Source organism: Chiloscyllium plagiosum, unplaced genomic scaffold (genome assembly GCF_037043375.1).
Source record: "Chiloscyllium plagiosum isolate Xiang-an unplaced genomic scaffold, Cpla_swu_hap1 HiC_scaffold_29, whole genome shotgun sequence".
NCBI classification, from domain to species: domain Eukaryota; kingdom Metazoa; phylum Chordata; class Chondrichthyes; order Orectolobiformes; family Hemiscylliidae; genus Chiloscyllium; species Chiloscyllium plagiosum.
In genome coordinates this window covers 79,855,856-79,873,632 of record NW_028270167.1, presented here as the reverse complement: position 1 = coordinate 79,873,632, position 17,777 = coordinate 79,855,856, and positions in this window count along the sequence as shown.

The window sequence follows — 17,777 nt, the reverse complement described above, 5'->3', positions numbered from 1 at the left end:
GTCCCTCTCCATTGAACACTTGGAGAATGCACTGACAGAGTGAATGAGCTGGAGAAAGTATACTGGGTGGGCAATTTCAAATTCACCACCAAGAAAGGCTCAGCAGCAGCATTCTGGACCAAGATGGTCATGTCCAAAAGAACATAGCTGCGAGACTGGGCATGCACCGGGTGGGGAGGGAACGACTGACAGGGAGAAACATACTTGACCTCATCTTCACCATGGCTGCAAAGACATTGATCGATGACCATATTGGGAATAATGATTAATGCACACAATATTTCTGGAGACAAAGACCTATTGTGAATAGTGTGTGTGTGTACACGCGTGAGCGCACATGTGAGAGATACTATCACTATGCTGAACGGGACAGATTTTGAAGCGATCTAGAACTCAGCATTACCCTGTGTGAGGTGCTTTGGGTCATTACAGCAGCAGAATAGTACTCCAGCACAATTTTCACTGTCACTGCCTGGCATATGGTCTACTTTACCCTGACCATCAGGCCAGGGGATAAACCCTTGTTCAATGGAGAATACAGGAGGGCTGGCCAAGAGCAGCACCAGGTACACCTCAAAATGAGGTGACATTACCAAATAGGACCACTTTCTCACCAAATAACATAAACAGCTAGTGACAGACAGATCTAACCTAATCTGACCTAGTCTCCGCAATCCTGTCACATGCAGTCAGGTTGAATGGTGGTGTCAATCAAACAACTCATTGGAGGAGGGGGATGCCCACATATCACCTTCCTCAATGATGGAAGAGTCCAACACAACAATAGAAAAGTTCAGGCTGAAACAACCACAACAATGTTCAGACAGAAGTATCGATAGGATGATCTACATTAGTCTCCCCCAGATGGCAGTCTTCAGCTAATTCGATTCACTGTGTGTGGTAATTCCAAACGGCTGGAGGGATGGGGAATGCAAAGGCTGTTGGCGCTGATAACATTCCATTCAAGCTGTTCCTGCTGGGATACAGCACTGGCATCCACCTGTCCATGAGGGAAACTATCCAGGTGTGTCCTGTACACACAGAGACAAACCATCAGACAATCAATGGCTGCCCCATTGCTCTAATCCCTGTCATTAATAAAGGGATGGCAGATGTCACACAGTGGGATCAAGCAGCACTTCCTCAGCACCAACTTGCTCACTGAAGCTCAGTTTGGGCCCTCATCCCTTGGGCTCATTGAAGCCTTGGTTTAACGATGTACAACAAGAGACCACGCAGCTGAATTCTAGAGGTGAGGCAATAGTGACTGCACTTAACATCATCATAACTGCATTTGACCAAGTGTCGTATCCAGGATTAACGGAAAAACTGGAGCAAATAGGAATCGTTTGCACTGGCTGAAGTTATACCTGGTACAAAGGAAGGAGGTTGGGGTTGGAGTTGGAGGAGAGCAGCCATCTCAGCTCCAGGACAGCTCCGCAGCAGTTCCCCTGCGTTGGTGTTCGAGTGAGCCTGTAGATAAAAAATGGAAAAGTAAGGTACCATACTCTTTCAGGATGATAGGGCTGCTCTCTCGTTAGACAAAGACGACAGGCGGTAGTTTAACTGGACAGTCATAATGCCTCAAGTAAGGGAAATGTTGGGTAGGACAGCCCTTTTCAGTCACCTCTGTCAGTGCAGCATTGAACCCACACTGTTAGTATTAACCTGCATTACAAACTAGCCGTCCAACTGATTGTGCTGACCAAGTCCTCACACCGCTCCTTGGGTTAGATATTGTAATATTATTCTATTTAGATATGTTGTTAGACACCTCTGGATAAGGTGGAACGAGAAGCAAGCTTCCTAACTCAGAGAGAGGGGCAGCATCAGTGAGCTATAAGAGTGCTCTCTGCCCTAGGCCCAATAATTTTCAGCTGCTTCATAAATGACTGAAAAATCACAAGTGGGCATGTTTGCCAATGATTATGCAACATTCAACACCATTCGTGATTTACTCAGATACTGAAGCAGTCCTTGTGCAAATGTACCAGGACCTGGAAATATGCAGGTGTGTGCTTAACAGTGACAATACCATTTCCATTACACATGTGCCAGACAACGATTACTTCTAACAATGGAATATTGAACCACACCCTCTAACGTTCAATGCCACCACCATAACTGAACATACAAAATGCAATATCGCGGGGATTACCGTTAACCTGAACTGGACTGACCATATGATTTCATTACCCATTTCTGTGAAGGGCTTATGCTGAAACATTGACTCTCCTGTACCTCAGATGCTGCCTGACCTGTTTTGCTTTTCAAGCGCCACGTTTTGAAGCATATAAATTCATTGGCTACAGGAATGTGTCAAGGGGCGAGAACTTCTGCATGCATAACTCACCTCAAAATTTCCGAAAGCCTGTCCCCTATTGCTAAGACACATGTTGAATGTGTGTGTGATTAAATACTTCCATTTACCTGTGTGAATGCAGCTTCACCCCTCATCCACTGACACTCAGTAGCAGCAATACCTGCCATCTACACGGTGCTCTGCAGAACTTTACCAAGGCTCCTTACAACGTACCTCTGGACCCCCGACCATCAAGAAGGACAAAGGAAGCAGATACACGGGACCCCCACCATGTTCGCTTCAGTTCCAAGCCATCTACCATCCTGAATGGGAAGTGTATTGCCGTTCCTTCAGTGTCACTGTTTCAAGTTCGCTATCTATCAATAAATGCCGTTCCAATCACATTGCATGAATAAATTAACATTAAAAAAAATATCTCGACCTGTTCAATGCTGGACACTGAGTTTTGGGTTTTGTGAGCTCAGGCTGGTTGGTCCAGGCAGTACCTTGCTTGTTGTGAACAGCTGAAGGGATATGCTGTTTGAAATAATCTGTCAGTCTCTCAGAGGCATGGCCTAAACACCAAGCATCACACAGACACTGGCAATCTCATCCCACAATACTGAGCTCCGAGATAGACAGAAGCAACTGAAAACGTACTCATATCTGACTGGAACATGTTTAAACACAGTGATACTGTTGTCACGAAAATGATTATGAGTGAATATTAGCAGGGAGAAAGTGAGGACAGCAGATGCTAGAGATAAGAGTCAAAAAGTGTGGTTCTGAAAAAAAACACTCGGATGTTCAGGTAGCATCTGAGGAGCAGGAGAATCGACTATTAGTTAACAATATTAATTCAAGGGAAAATAATTGTATATTTTCAAAGTCCTTGTACTTAATAACAATTTGGTCTTGGGTGTGGCAATGCGACTCATTATTTCAATGCTCCTTACTGTGAGTTTTCATCATATTGTTGTTATAACAGTTTACTGAATAAATGGTTGGATTTTGTGCTTATTGGACAATCGAAAAGTTGGTATTATGAAAGGATATCGGACCTTCAGGAAAGAGACTTTACTTCATGGCTGTTAACGGTTAGAACAAAGCTGCAAACATTTACACAGAAATAACCGGCTCAAGTCAAACTCAAGCTCGTTGGGCTGGGATCATGCGGCCATCAATGGAGCTGTACAATTCTGTTTGGATACTGACATTGTGGGGCTAACATACACTGGATGTGGTTTATGATGGATTCAATGTCAGATGCCATGTGCTGCAGGAGTCCATCACCTTCAAAACACATTCATTCAGGATCAGGTCCAAGGTGCAGAATTACAGAATTTAGGTGGCACACAAGAAAAGATATACTTGCAAGACATGGCTGTTTACAGGTCGTTGTTATAAATATTGAACTGTGTCTGGACCAGCGCCATGTGCTAGTCCATTGACCAGTCTGCCCCACTCACATCTCCCCGTTGTTCAGGTATGTCTCTAACCAGTCTATTGTGAGGGATTGTGTGAGTAACTGCCCAGCTCCAGTTCAGGAGCTCTCTGGACTGATTTTGGAGATTGCCAGTGTTTTGGAGGTCATGGTGAGGCCAGTAACATTGTGTCTGAATTCAGGCTTTTCCTCAAAGTCATTTCCAACAGCTTTGCTGCCTGCAAGATGGTGTGTTCACTGACCTGAACATGAATCGGCTGTTTACTACAGTCACTGAATTGTGTAATAGTTAGGTGTGCGCTCTGGTATTTCAATTATTGTTCACTTCAATTATTTTCAACTGAAAAAGAATGATATTTGGTTTATTTTAAAATATGTAAGAAATCAAGTGATATTAACTCTTCATTACAGAAAATGTGAAAGTGACCTGTTATATATTTCCCATTAACTAATCAAGCAACAGTCAGATATTGTCTGTAATGCAGGATTCTGTGAACAGGACTATGTCCCAGGCAACATCACCACCCTCTCTGGTAGGTTCAGTCCCACTGACAGGACACAGCCAGGCAGAGGGGGACAGCTCCTTGCTATATAGTCAATATACGGTGGCATGGTGGCTCAGTGGTTAGCACTGCTGCTTTATAGCACTAGGGTCCCAGCTTTGATTCCAGCCTCGGGCAACTGCCTGTGTGGAGTTTGCACATGCTCCCTCTGTCTGCGTGGGTTTCCTCCCACAGTCCAAAGATGTGCAGCTCTGGTGAATTGGCCATGGTAAACTGCCCATAGTGTTCAGTGCATTAGTCAGAAAGGCGTGTGTTGCTCTTCGGAGGGTCAGTGTGGACTGGTTGGGCCGAAGGGCCAGTTCCCATACGAAATGGAATCCAATCTAATGATAGTGTTCAGCATTGATGCTGGATGCAGTGGCTGCTAGACTGCTCTGTGGCAGATTATGGTGGAATCAATAAAAGGGGAACATATAATTGACCACATCGCCACCGATCTGCCTGCTGCAGATACACCTCTCCATTTCAAATATCAGTAAGAATGGTCACTCCACAATGGGCAGCAAGGGCTACCTTCACATTTTGCAGGCCCTCCTCGCCATGATATGTAGCCCCTTGAATACTGAGTGGGACAGACTGTAAACAGATTGAATAAACAATGATGATGCAGCCATGAGGTGCAAGGGCCATTGGCAGGAGTAGAATCATACTCTGTACAGCTCATACACTCTTCAACCTCACAGCCAGACAGTCCTCCCACTGTACAGTAACCATCAGATTAACATACCTCCCACTGTACAGTAACCATCACGGCCCATCATAAGTCCCACTCTATGGGAACCATCAAGAGTGGCATGGTGGCTCACAGCGCCAAGGTCCTGGGTTCGATTCCGGCCTCAGGCGACCGTCTGTGCGGAGTTTGCACATTCCCCCCGTGTCTGCATGGGTTTCCTCCCGCAGGCCAGGTGAATTGGCCATGCTAATTTTTTAAGTGTTTTAGTCAAAGGGAGTTGGATGTGCGTGGGTTACTCTTCACAGGGTTGATGTGGACTGGTTAGGCCAAAGGGCCTGTTTCCACACTGTAGGGAATATAATCTACTCTGCAAGGTTCATGTCAGGAATATGATGGAATAATCACTTGTCTGAATGAGTGCAGCTCCAATAGTACTCTAGTATGGACTTACTAGCAACAGGGAGGATCATGTCTCAAACTTAATTGAATGTTTTGAGGAAGTGACAAAATTGATTGATGAGAGCATGGGGCTGAATGTTGGCCAATTGGACATTAGCAAGTCCTTTGATATGGTTCCTTATGGCAGGCTCATGCAGAAGGTGAAGTGAAATGGGATCAGCGGTCAGTTAGTAAGATGGATAGAGAACTGTTTGGTCATAGAATACATAGTGGTGGAACAGTGTTTTTTGTGACTGGAGATCTGTAAATAGTTTGGCGGAGTTGCAGATTGTGAGGATGATTGCCAGATAATACAGCAGGATATATGTCAGCTGCAGACGTGGACAGAGAAAACACAGATGTAACTTTATCTGGAGAGTTGTGATGTGATACATTTTGGAAGGTCGAATGCAGGAGAGAAGTATAAAGTGGATGGAAAAACTATTGATTGCATCAACATCCGAAGGATTTTGGTGTACAGCTCTACAGTTCCATGAAAGTGGTAACATGGGTGGATAGGGTGATCAAGAAGACTGATGGCAAACTTGCAGACATACATCGGAGCATGCAGTATGAAAATTAGCAGGTCACATTGCAGCTGTAGAGAAACTTAGTTCAACGTACATTTAGAATTATGTGTACAGTACTGGTTGCCACACGATGCTGAAGTGTTGGAGAGGGTATGGAAAAGTTTTACCAGCATATTGTCTGGTTTGGAGGGTATTACCCAGAAGGAGAAATTGAACACACATGGTTTATTTGCACCTGGGCATCATTGGCTATGGGGCTTCCTGATAGATATTTACAAAATTATCAGAGGCATAGATAGAAGGACAGCTAGATGCTTCCCCCAACCCCTACACCCTTCCCCCACCCAGAGGAGAAATATCAATCACACAGGACCGTAGGTTTTAGGGAAAAGGGAGAAAGTTCAGGAGATGTGATAGGTAAGTTTATTTCTGCTGTTCCAGACAGAATGTGAAAATGCACTGATAGAGGGGAAGAAGTCAATATAGCAAGGTTTCAGAGGGATCTTGGCACAAGTATGAATAAGTAGGGAATAGAATGACATAGAAGGTAGTGGAACAAAAACTTTTGTTTTAACTTTAGAAGGTCATCCTATGTCAATGCGGGCTTGCTGGGCTGAAGGGCCTGTCCCTGTGCTGGACTGTTCTTTAAGACAAGATTTGAGCACGGGAGTGGCGAGATGCTCACTGAATGATTACTGATGATCAACAGCCACATTATTGTGGACTTCTCCCATCATCATCTTGCAGCTTCAGATCGTTTCCCAATTTGGGGAAACTCAATATTGAGAATTTGACATGAATATCAGAGCTGGTACCTGGTGACGCCATCACGCCGCTCGCTCCTGTGGCCTTCTTCCTTGGACACCAGCGTCTCGGGGCACACTGCACTGACAGAAGCTACATGTCCTCCACACCCACCAATGCTGTCATCTGACACATGCCAGCCTCACCATGCCATCCCAGCACATCTCCGACCCACTGACAGTACGCTTCTGTACTTCAATGCTGCAGCTCAGGGTGCACTGACAACTCTCATTGCAATGCTGCTGCAAGGACACTGTGCTCAGGGACACACACCCAGCTCATGGTCTGTCTCTCTGGGCTGCTCAATCCATATTTGTACACATTCACTTTGAACTGATTTGAATGCTCACAGAATTATTGCCTTGCCTTACCCTGCCTTTAGCAGCGTTTCTCCTCAGCTACATCTACCAGGCTCACCCGTCTGCTGTGTTGTGTTGGTGTTTAGCAGAGACACAAACCCAGGAAGCTTGATATCATTGTCCACAGGAAGTCACAGTGCCCAGCACAGTGACCCAGGGGGAGTCTCAGATCCCAGTCCGGGACCTTGGACACAGTCAGTCAGTCAGCCTCTCTTGGTTGTTAGGGTCAGGATCCTTCCCCTATGAGGGGGTGAGGAGATGAATGTTAGGCTGTCCCATATCCCTCTTCGCTCTTTGTGCCCTCGTATGGGATGATTCCTTCTGGAATGTGAGAATTACCAAGTAGGATTAGGGACATGGAAGTGTTGGTACAGCTGTTAGTGCAGGCACAGCTGGGGGAAAGATGTCGAGTTCTTCTGAGTGAGTGAATGGGCAGCACAGTCAACAGGCAGAGTTGGGCAGAGGGGCAGAGAAGAGATTACAGAGAGACTGAGAGAAGGTGCTGCATGCACTGACGGTGGGAGAACATGAGCCTTGGTGGGAGGTGGGTGCAGTAATAGAGAGAGAGAGTGAGGGTGAGGTCACAAATTTCAGATGGTGGCACTTACCCTGGTGGAGTGGAGAAGGTCACTGACCTCCTTCCTATACTGCTGGGTATTCACCCAGAAGGCTGGTACCTCACTGACCTAGGGGTCAGCCTCGGACTAAGCTGGCAGGGTCTGGTGTCATAGCTTTCCCTGCCAGCCCTTTAGGAAGATAATGTCCCTCTCCTGCACCATGCCATCCACCAGAAACTCAGGGGCTTGGCCACAAAGTGAGGCCCCAGTTTTACCCCCTCTGCCATGTCCTGGCCAGTTTCAGATTCACAATCCAAGAGTAAAATGACTTTTTAAAGATGGCTCCGGGAAACAGGGAGGCTGGTGCATTCTGGGATATCCAGGCAGAGGGCAGTTGTTGTGACAAAGGGGAAAAATCATCGCGTTCGTGTCAGATGAGAGGAAGACCACGCGGGCAGGGAGAGTAGTTAATGAGGCAGATTGGGGATGGTATCATGAGAACATGCAATTCACCTTGTGGAGAGAAACCCTCCATAAAACCTGTTTAAAATGAGACTTGACCAATCATAAGATGGGTTAGGCCTTTGTCTGTCTGGATCAAAATAGGGATGACATTTTGGGAGCAACAAACTTGGAGCGGACAAATATACAGGAGATTCAAATCCTCAAAAAGGGGTAACACAATGTTCCAGACTGTAAAAAGGAGCTGGGGAAAATCCCCGGCCTTATAGTTATCTACATTATCCAATCCTCACTGGATGCAGGGATTGTGCTGGAGGCCTGGAGAATGGCTAATACCGCAACTTTGTTTAATGTAGAGCAAGGGACTGACTGAATAGGTCGCGGCTGAAATTCAGAGACAGTGGATAAACGGTCACTGAGGAAGTCCCAGGGACTCCAGGATAGTCGGTCTGGACTTGGTCAAGGAAGATCATGTGTAATTAATTTGACTGGGTCGGTTTGAGTCAGTAACTCGTGACTGCATGTGAATTTCTTGGATTTGACGAGAGATTCCATGGCAGACTGTTAAAAAACAGAAAATATGGGGGCCAGGTGAATGAAGTAAACAACCCAGAGAAGTGCAAGGCAAGGCATTTGGGGACATCAACAATAGAGAGGAATAAACAATAAATGAGAGTATGGTCAGTGTGGGCAGGTAAATGAAGTAGGCTGGACAGATCAATAATCTCATTAATGGAGCAAATGGCATCATTTCCTCTCTCAGCCAAAGTGCAGAATTTCAGAGCAGGAAGCTTATACAGGAATTGTATAAATAATGAGTCACAGCTTGGGGACTGTGTGCATTTCTGGTCACCCCATCATATGGGAGGAAAGAATTGGATTGGAGAGGGAACAGAGTCGATCCGTTACCCTGTGACAGTGGAAGTGCAGTTATGGGAAAAGATTGGAATGGAGGATACTGAGAGGAGATTTGATTGGGGTGCACATATTGTCAGGAGCCTGGATAGAAAGGGAGAGAATACATTGTTCCTGTTGGAGACCTCAGTTACCTATGGCGAATACTTAATGTATGTGGTTAAATAGTCGAGGCGTGATGAGGAAGGTTGTTATTTCACCCAGAGTATGGTCGGGATCTGGGAGTCACACAGGGAAGTGGAGTAGAGGCAGAAACTCTCAAACCATTTTAAAAAGGTGTCGGGATCTACACCTGAAGTCCTACACTGTCTGGGGAGACAGAACTAGGGCTTTAAAAAACAACGTTACATCTTGTCCAACGCAGACAGTGGACAGAGTTATCTCCTCCAAACTGTGCTATTTTCTGAAGTTTGCAAAGGTGACCAATATCTGATAGGATTAATACGCAGGGATGAGGGGTGAGGGCAGGGAGGAGCAGTGTGTAAATTGATGAGCATCACAATAATACTGATCACATCCTTTATACACAATGCTCCTTCAGTGTGTTGGCCTATTTATCCTTCCTGTAGAAATGGATAAAAGATTTGATTATCCTGGTCTGTCGTGGTCACACTACAGCCCCATCTCCATAATGACAGCTCCATCTGACCTGGTTCACACTATTTAAAGCTACCATTTCACTGGCCTTGTTGAAATGTTCCCAGCTTCATACTTGCCCCATTGAAGGCTGCTGTCAGTCAACTAATGTTTCTCCCTCTCAATTATTGCATTTCATTCTCTACCATTATCCTGAACTTTATAATAAAATGATCGCTGCACCCCAAAACCATCCCCTACTGAAACTGGATCCACTTGCCCCACCTCTTTCCCAAGGACCAGATCCAATAGTACATGCTCTCTTGGGTTGGATACATACTCCTCCAGTGAGCTCTCCTCCATGTAATCCAGGAACACTTGACCCTCGTAAACCTTCACCACCAGTATCCCTGTCAATATCTGGAAACATTAATTTTCTCAGTATAACTGATCTGTAGTATTGGTCATCGGTCTCAAATGACCCTGCGTATTTATTGTCTCCATCATTTCTTTGGTTCCTGGCAGACAGACTGTACCTCACAGTGTAATTGTACACTTTTTGTTCTGTAGCTCCAGCCAAATTCTGTCCTTGGACGGATCCTCTTTCTCTTGGACGCCTAAACTAATGCTAATCTAAACCAATACTTCTACCTTCATTCTTTCCCTTCCCTTCTATCATTTTGGAATCCTTTATACTCAGCAATATTTAACACACAGTCCTGCCATTCCTTGAGCCAGCTCGCGGTGATCAGTACATCAGATTTCCACACACAAATCTACATCTGGAACTCCCTATATTCCGAGTATTTATGTTCATGCAGAGTACCTCAGATTAAGGCTTCCTTTCTCACTCCATCTTCCACTAATTAACTTGTTGTTGTAAATTAGTACCAACTGCATCTCCCATTATTTTGAGAATCCTGGTAGTCTCCTCTACTATTCCTTTTTGGATCCTAAGCACACATCAAGTTATTTTCAATCCCTCCCACACAGCCCACAATGAATTCAGTCCCAGCTCTGTCACGTTAGCCCTCCCGGCTTGTCCAGTTGCTGCCTTCCACAGAACCAGTCCCAATGTCCCAGGAAGCTGAAGCCCTTCCTACTGCACCATCGTTCCAGTCACACTCTCATCTACCTAAAACTCTGAGTTCTGGTCTCACTTGTACATGGCACGGGGTGTATTCCAGGGATTGCTACATTTGAGGTACCACTTGCTAAGCATCCATCTAGCTCCCTAAATTCCGACTCTCAGACCACTTCACCTTCCTACTCTGCTGTTTCTCCAACTCCAAGTCCCAGTCAGCCTCGATCCTCGCTGCTGATGAATATTCTCCCGCTCTGTGGTGCTCTCTCTCAGGTTCCTTCCTTTGTGATTCCCAGGTATTGGTAGGCCTCAAGCCTCAGCTGAGGTTTATAACATCCCATTCCGCATTGCTCTCTTATAGGATCTCTGTTGTGCCTGGAAGACAGTGGAAAAGAGGAGGATTAGACAGAACAGAGGGGGTTACAGTGATTGAGCGAGCTGTATGGGATGGAACAGATTGTCTGGGGAGCTAGGCAGACCTGCAGCAACTAAAGACGTTTCCTGGAAGATACAGTGAGAGTTTCAGACATTGAAGAAGGCAAAGGAAATACAGAGATGGTGGCTTGTCCATGACGGAGCTTTGGAGAACCTAAAAGGCTTTTTCTGAGCTGCTGACAGAAATGTGTAGACTTCAACAAATACAAATTGACAGCAAGTGGTGTAAGGTACTGGAGACTGTTGAATGTTACAGAGTTAGAAAACTTACAGTAACTGGGCGGAATATAAACTTTTGGAGCACTTGTGGTGTTCAAGGACCGTCAGGAATTGAGGAGATGCAGAGAATGGGAGCATTCCAAATATGGGATTATAGGGGCTGGAAGTTCTTAGAAGGATAAGGAGGATGAAAAGTGCCAATTTAGCACACACAACCATCGTAATTATAGAGATTTAGGAAGGGAACCTGTGCTGTCATTGAATACAGTTATGTGGAGAGTTACAGAAGCTTAAGGGTTTACAAATTTAAAAAGGGATCGAGTTTAGGTGATCAGAAGTTTAAACAAGAATAAAGAAATTTTAGAGATCTCAGGCACAGATGGGAATGGAGGAGGTGAGATATTGTGAGGAACGACAAGAGTTATAAGTCGGGGAGGATGCCAGATATAAAAGGTAGAGCTGCATTGTCTGTGTGCAGTTATAGACGTGAGGAGTGTTGTAGCGCCTGCTGGAGGGGACACAGATAATAACAGTCCCAACAGCTAATGCAGTGGCTCACCGCCACCTTCTCAGGGACAACTCCAAATCAACAACACATGCGAGCTCAGCCAACAAAGCTTATCTTCATGAATAAATGAATAAAATATCTACAAGTAGCACTGAGATCACTAAAGAAGTCTCTTTCAACAGCCCTTCACAAACCTGGAACAACTATATCCTGGAAGGACAGGAGCTCCGGGTGCACGGGAACACCAGCATTTCCAAGGTGCCCGCCAAGCCACTCTCCATCCTCCCAGCACTGTGTCTGTCCCTACACCCAAAGGACTGCAGTGGGTAAGGAAGCCAGCTCACCACCACCTTCTCCAGGGAATTACGGATGGGAAGGTAATGGTGAAACTCTGCTGTTTACAGCCAGATCGAAACATAAATTCAGCAGTGTGTGTGAAATGAAATTTTCATTTCAGACCAACATGCTTAACACGGATAGTGGATTTGTCTGAATGGCACAAGGCAGAGTGTGAGAAGAAAGGGGATTTTATCACGATGGGAACTGGTGATGAGGGGAGCTCTGCAGGGGTCAGTTTAGGGACTACACTCTACACGATATTCATTCAGAGTCTGGACAAAGGATGTGAAGGGGTACGAGAAATGGGTTTCCAAGAACGATCGCAGAAATGAAATTCGTGTCATATGAGGAGCAGGTGAAGTGTCTGGGTCTGCACTGGATGAAGTTTCAGAGACGGCGGTAGAATCTCATTCAAACTTACAGAATACTGAGGGGCCTGGATGGAGTGGACGTAGGGAGGATGTTTCCAGTAGTAGGACAAACTAGGGGCCAAGGGCACAGCTTCAGAACGAAGGAATGACCCTTCAGAATGGAGAAGTGGAGAAATTTATTCAGCCAGAGGGCGATGGATCTGTGGAACTCACTCCCTTATGGGGCTGTGGATGCTAAGTGATTCAGTGTATCTAACTCAGAGATAAGCAGGTTCTGAATGAATAAGGAGATCAATGGTTACAGGGAGTGAGAGAATGGGGTTGAGAAACAATGCGTCCATAACCGAATCGTAGAATAGACCTGATGGACCGAATGGCCTAATTCTATCCCTATACATGATGGCCCTTGAGCCCCGCCCCTCCAACCGCCACCAGGACAGAACCCCACTGGTCCTCACCTACCACCCCACCAATCTCCATGTACAGCGCATCATCCGCCGTCATTTCCGCCACCTCCAAACGGACCCCACCACCAAGGATATATTTCCCTCCCCTCCCCTATCAGCATTCCGTAAAGACCACTCCCTCCGTGACTCCCTCGTCAGATCCACCCCCCCCCCCCACCAACCCAACCTCCACTCCCGGCACCTTCCCCTGCAACCGCAGGAGGTGCAAGACTTGCGCCCACACCTCTCCCCTCACCTCCCTCCAAGGCCCCAAAGGAAACTTCCATATCCGCCACAGATTCACCTGCACCCCCACACACATCATCTATTGCATCCTCTGCACCCGATGTGGCCTCCTCTATATTGGGGAGACAGGCCAGCTACTTGCGGAGCGTTTCAGAGAACACCTCTGGGACACCCGGACCAACCAACCCAACCACCCTGTAGCTCAACATTTCAATTCCCCCTCCCACTCCACCAAGGATATGCAGGTCTTTGGACTCCTCCATCGTCAGACCACAACAAAACGACGGTTGGAGGAAGAACGCCTCATCTTCCGCCTAGGAACCCTCCAACCACAAGGGATGAACTCGGATTTCACCAGTTTCCTTATTTCCCCTTCCCCCACCTTGTCTCAGTCAAATCCATCGAATTCAGCACCGCCTTCCTAACCTGCAATCTTCTTGCTGACCTCTCCGCCCCCACCCCAGTCTGACCTTTCACCCTCACCTTGACCTCTTTCCACCTATCACATTTCCGACGCCCCTCCCCCAAGTCCCTCCTCCCTACCTTTTATCTTAGCCTGCTGGACAAACCTTCCTCATTCCTGAAGAAGGGCTTATGCCCGAAACGTCGATTCTCCTGTTCCCTGGATGCTGCCTGACCTGCTGCGCTTTTCCAGCAACACATTTCCAGCTCTGATCTCCAGCATCTGCAGACCTCACTTTCTCCATAAATATAGAGGACTCCAGTCAGCCCACACTGAGAATACTGTGAACAGGTTGGTCCCCTATCTGGAGGGAAAATGTCCTTGTATTGGGGGCAGCCCAGAGAAGGTTAACCAGACTGTTCCTCAAAATGGAGGGATATTGATGAGAAGAGGTGGAGAAGGTTGAACTTGCAGTCGTTAAAATTTAGAAAATGAAGCACATTTATTGATACACCAAAGATTCCTGTTTGCTTACGGATTAGGTACTGAGACATTGCTTCCTTGAGCAAGGATCTGTAACCGGAGATAAAGGGGAATACAGACACCAGAGAAGCGAACAAAGAAAAGCTGGGTTGTAGAGACTGGAGGATATTACAGAGTTTGGGTGGTTTGAGATCACTATTGGTGGTTAGAGATCATTTGGTTGTCGGGCTGAAAGATGTCAAGGAGAGTTACAGGGTTATCAGTTCTGAAGGAGTTACAGAGATCAGGAGGAATATAGGGGCTAGAGATTACACAGCAGTAGTTGGAGAGACAGGATATTATAGAGAAAGGGAGGGTTATAGGCACTGGAGAGTAGACAGATGGGGTGGTATTTGGAGCTACAGGAGTTTATAGAGAAAGGGAGGATTGGACGGACTGGAGACTACATAGATTGTCGTGGTAGTTGGAGCTGCAGGAGTTTATTGAGACCGGGAGGATTGTTGGTGTCGGGAATTACACTGACATGGACAATAGATGGAGCTGCAGGAGTGAGTGAGATAGGGAGGGTTGAAGAGGTTGGATCAGTTCACACAGCCAGGGAGAAGTGTAGGGATTGGAGGAACCAGAGATACTGAGGGTTGTAGGGATGCAGGAATTCAGAGAGTTATTGAGGACTGTGAAGGCAGGTTTGCAGCATTCCCATCAGTTACACAGAGATGTGGAGTGCTGTTCTGGAGGGGGTTACAAAAACCAACAGGGTTGCAGATACTGGAAGATATTACAAAGACAGTGAGCTGTAGTACTTGAGGAGGTTACAGGGACAGGATGCGTTGAGGAGTTGACGACTGCTACAGGTGTTAAACATGCTGTAAGGGATCAATAACCTTACATCGATCAGGGGGATTAGAAACTCTGGAGATAAAGAATGAGAATTGCAGGAACTGAAGAATACCACAGAGATATGGAGTAACACATGAGTTAGAGGAGTTACAATATGAGATGAACCGTATTCAATGGAATCAGGGAAGATACAGGGAGATCTGAAGGGATTACAGGTGATCAAAAGGACAGGGAGGCTTCTCAGTGGAGGATTGGGGCAGTTTACGCAGACAGGGAGTATTTTATGGAATGGTGCTATTAACAGAGACTATGAAGTTGTATAGAATTGAGGAACAAACAGAGATACGGAAGGCTATAGTTAATGAAGACATTTGTTGATGTCAGATGCTGAGGTTCTGGAAATTATATGGACCGGAAAGCTGTACAATCTGTCAGAGCTTACAGAGACAGGAACAGCAATAGAGCCTGGAGACACAAACACAGATAGGGAGTATTACAGACACTGGAGGAGGTTTCTGCTTTAGGGATAGTTGTAGGGGAATGTAACGTTTACACAGATAGGGGTCTAAGAGCTGAAAAAGGTTATGGAGATGATTAGATTGGTGGGGAGACTGGAGAAGCTTACATTGACAGGGCTGGTGATAGCGACAGGAGGATGTTACATAGATAGCCAGTCTTGTAGAAACTGATCGGGAAAGTCACAAGCATTGGAGTTGTTTCCACAGATCGGGGGTTTTACAGGGACCTGAGAGGTTTACGCAGATAGGGAGGTTTGTAGGATGTCCACATTTTCAGAGTGTTTCAGAAATGGAAAAGGTTACACAGTGAAGGAGGGATGTTGGAGCTGTGGGAGTTCACAGAGTCTTGAGGTGTGAAGGGTTTGGGACTGTTTATGGATAGAGGGATATATTTAGGACAGTAATATGGAACGCAGAGGGAGAGTTTAGATTAGATTCCCTACAGCATGAGAACAGGTACTTTGGCCCAACAAGTCCACACCAACTCTCCAAAGAGTAACCCACACAGACCCGCTTCTCTCCGACAATTTACCTAACACTATGGGCAATTTAGCATGGCCAATTCCCCTGAGCTGCACATCTTTGGACCGTGGGAGGTAACCGAAGCACCCGGAGGAAACCCACGCAGACACGGGGAGAATGCGCAGACTCCACACCGACAGTCACCCGAGGCTGGGGTCGAACCTGGGTCTCTGGTGCTGTGAAGCACTATTGTACCCCACTGAGCCACCGTGCTGCCCCAAATTGCAGAATTACGCAAACAGAGAGTGTTTGAGGTGCTGGGAGGACTGTAGGGAGTGGACGAGCAAACAGAGATGTGGCCTGCTGTTGTGGCTTGAAAAAGGTCTGGAGGTGTTTATACAGATAAGGAAGGTGGTAGGGATGGGAGAAGGTTACTGAAATCGTGTGGTGCTAAAGGCCAAGATTCAGGAGTGTGATCGGAACTGCAGAAGGTTACAGTGACATCATGTTCTCTTGGGGCTTGAGGAAAGTACACACGTGGGTATTTTGGTCCCGGCTGGATGATTTTACAGAGATGGGGGCACTGTAAGTATTGTGCAAAACTACAGAAATAGGAATTATTGTACTGGGTGCAGGATGAGATTATTGAGATTGGCATGTTATCGACATGGGAGCAATTTACACATAGGGAGTGTTGTCAGCATCGGAGTAGGTTTCAAATATACAGCGGGAATATGATAGTGGTGGAGGTTACAGAAATAGGAAAAATTCTGGGAATTACAAGCATTCAAGACATTGGCACAAACAAGTCGGACCGAAAGGCATGTTTCCTTGCTGTATGACTCTATCACATGACAAGAGACAGCGTGAGGAGGGAATATAGAACGGAAAGATCCCAGGATTCAATACCATCACCTTGAGGAAGGCCTGCTTTCCCCTCTATTGTATAGATCCTTACTAAGACAGCACAGGCCTGGATTGACACAGGAAGGCTCAGTACAGCAGAGTTAAAAATTAACAAGAGGGGGGTGTTTGAGCCTGGGACCATCATGCACTGTGTTCGTTCTTCAACACTGTATCTATGTCATGTCTTCTAGACCAAAGTTCGATCCCTTAAATACACTCTGCTCTGTTCACTGTGAGTGATCTTACAGATCTGCAGGGTTTTTTGAAGGCTCCATATGTCTCTCTTCATCTCTCTGGCTGACCGATTGTCTTCAATGTGGTGATGAATGAAACAGGAATTGGGAATTCTGCTGAGTCAGGAGCATCCTGAATACTTACAGGAGTCAGAGAAATGAACAGAATGGGACATTAGACTGATACAGTGAGGGTTACACATGGAGAATGGCACTGAGTCCCACAGAGACCTGGAAAATCCAGTCTCCATCCCTGGCCTGTGCTGCTGCGTCTCCCTGGAGTGGAGAATACTGTTGGGTCAGGATCTGGAATAACAGCAAAAGGTGCAGCCACGGGCAGCAATTATACCCTCACAGTGACAGATACCACATGGAGAGATACTGAGTGATAGCACGAGAGTGCTGAAAGGTATCAGGATCAAATCACGGTCAGGACGAAGGTGCACTGGGAGCAGTACTCAGGGATAAGTGAGCAATCAGTGGGCTAGGCAATGGCCTCGTGTTACCCTCAATCGATTCCTCATCCAGAATTTAACGCCAGTAGCAGGGATACCCATCTAACTTACTTAATACCCTTTAAGTAAGGAAATCTGTTATGGACTGCCGGTCTGGCCTACATATGAATCCAGACCCAGAGCAAGGATGTTGACTCTCAACTGCC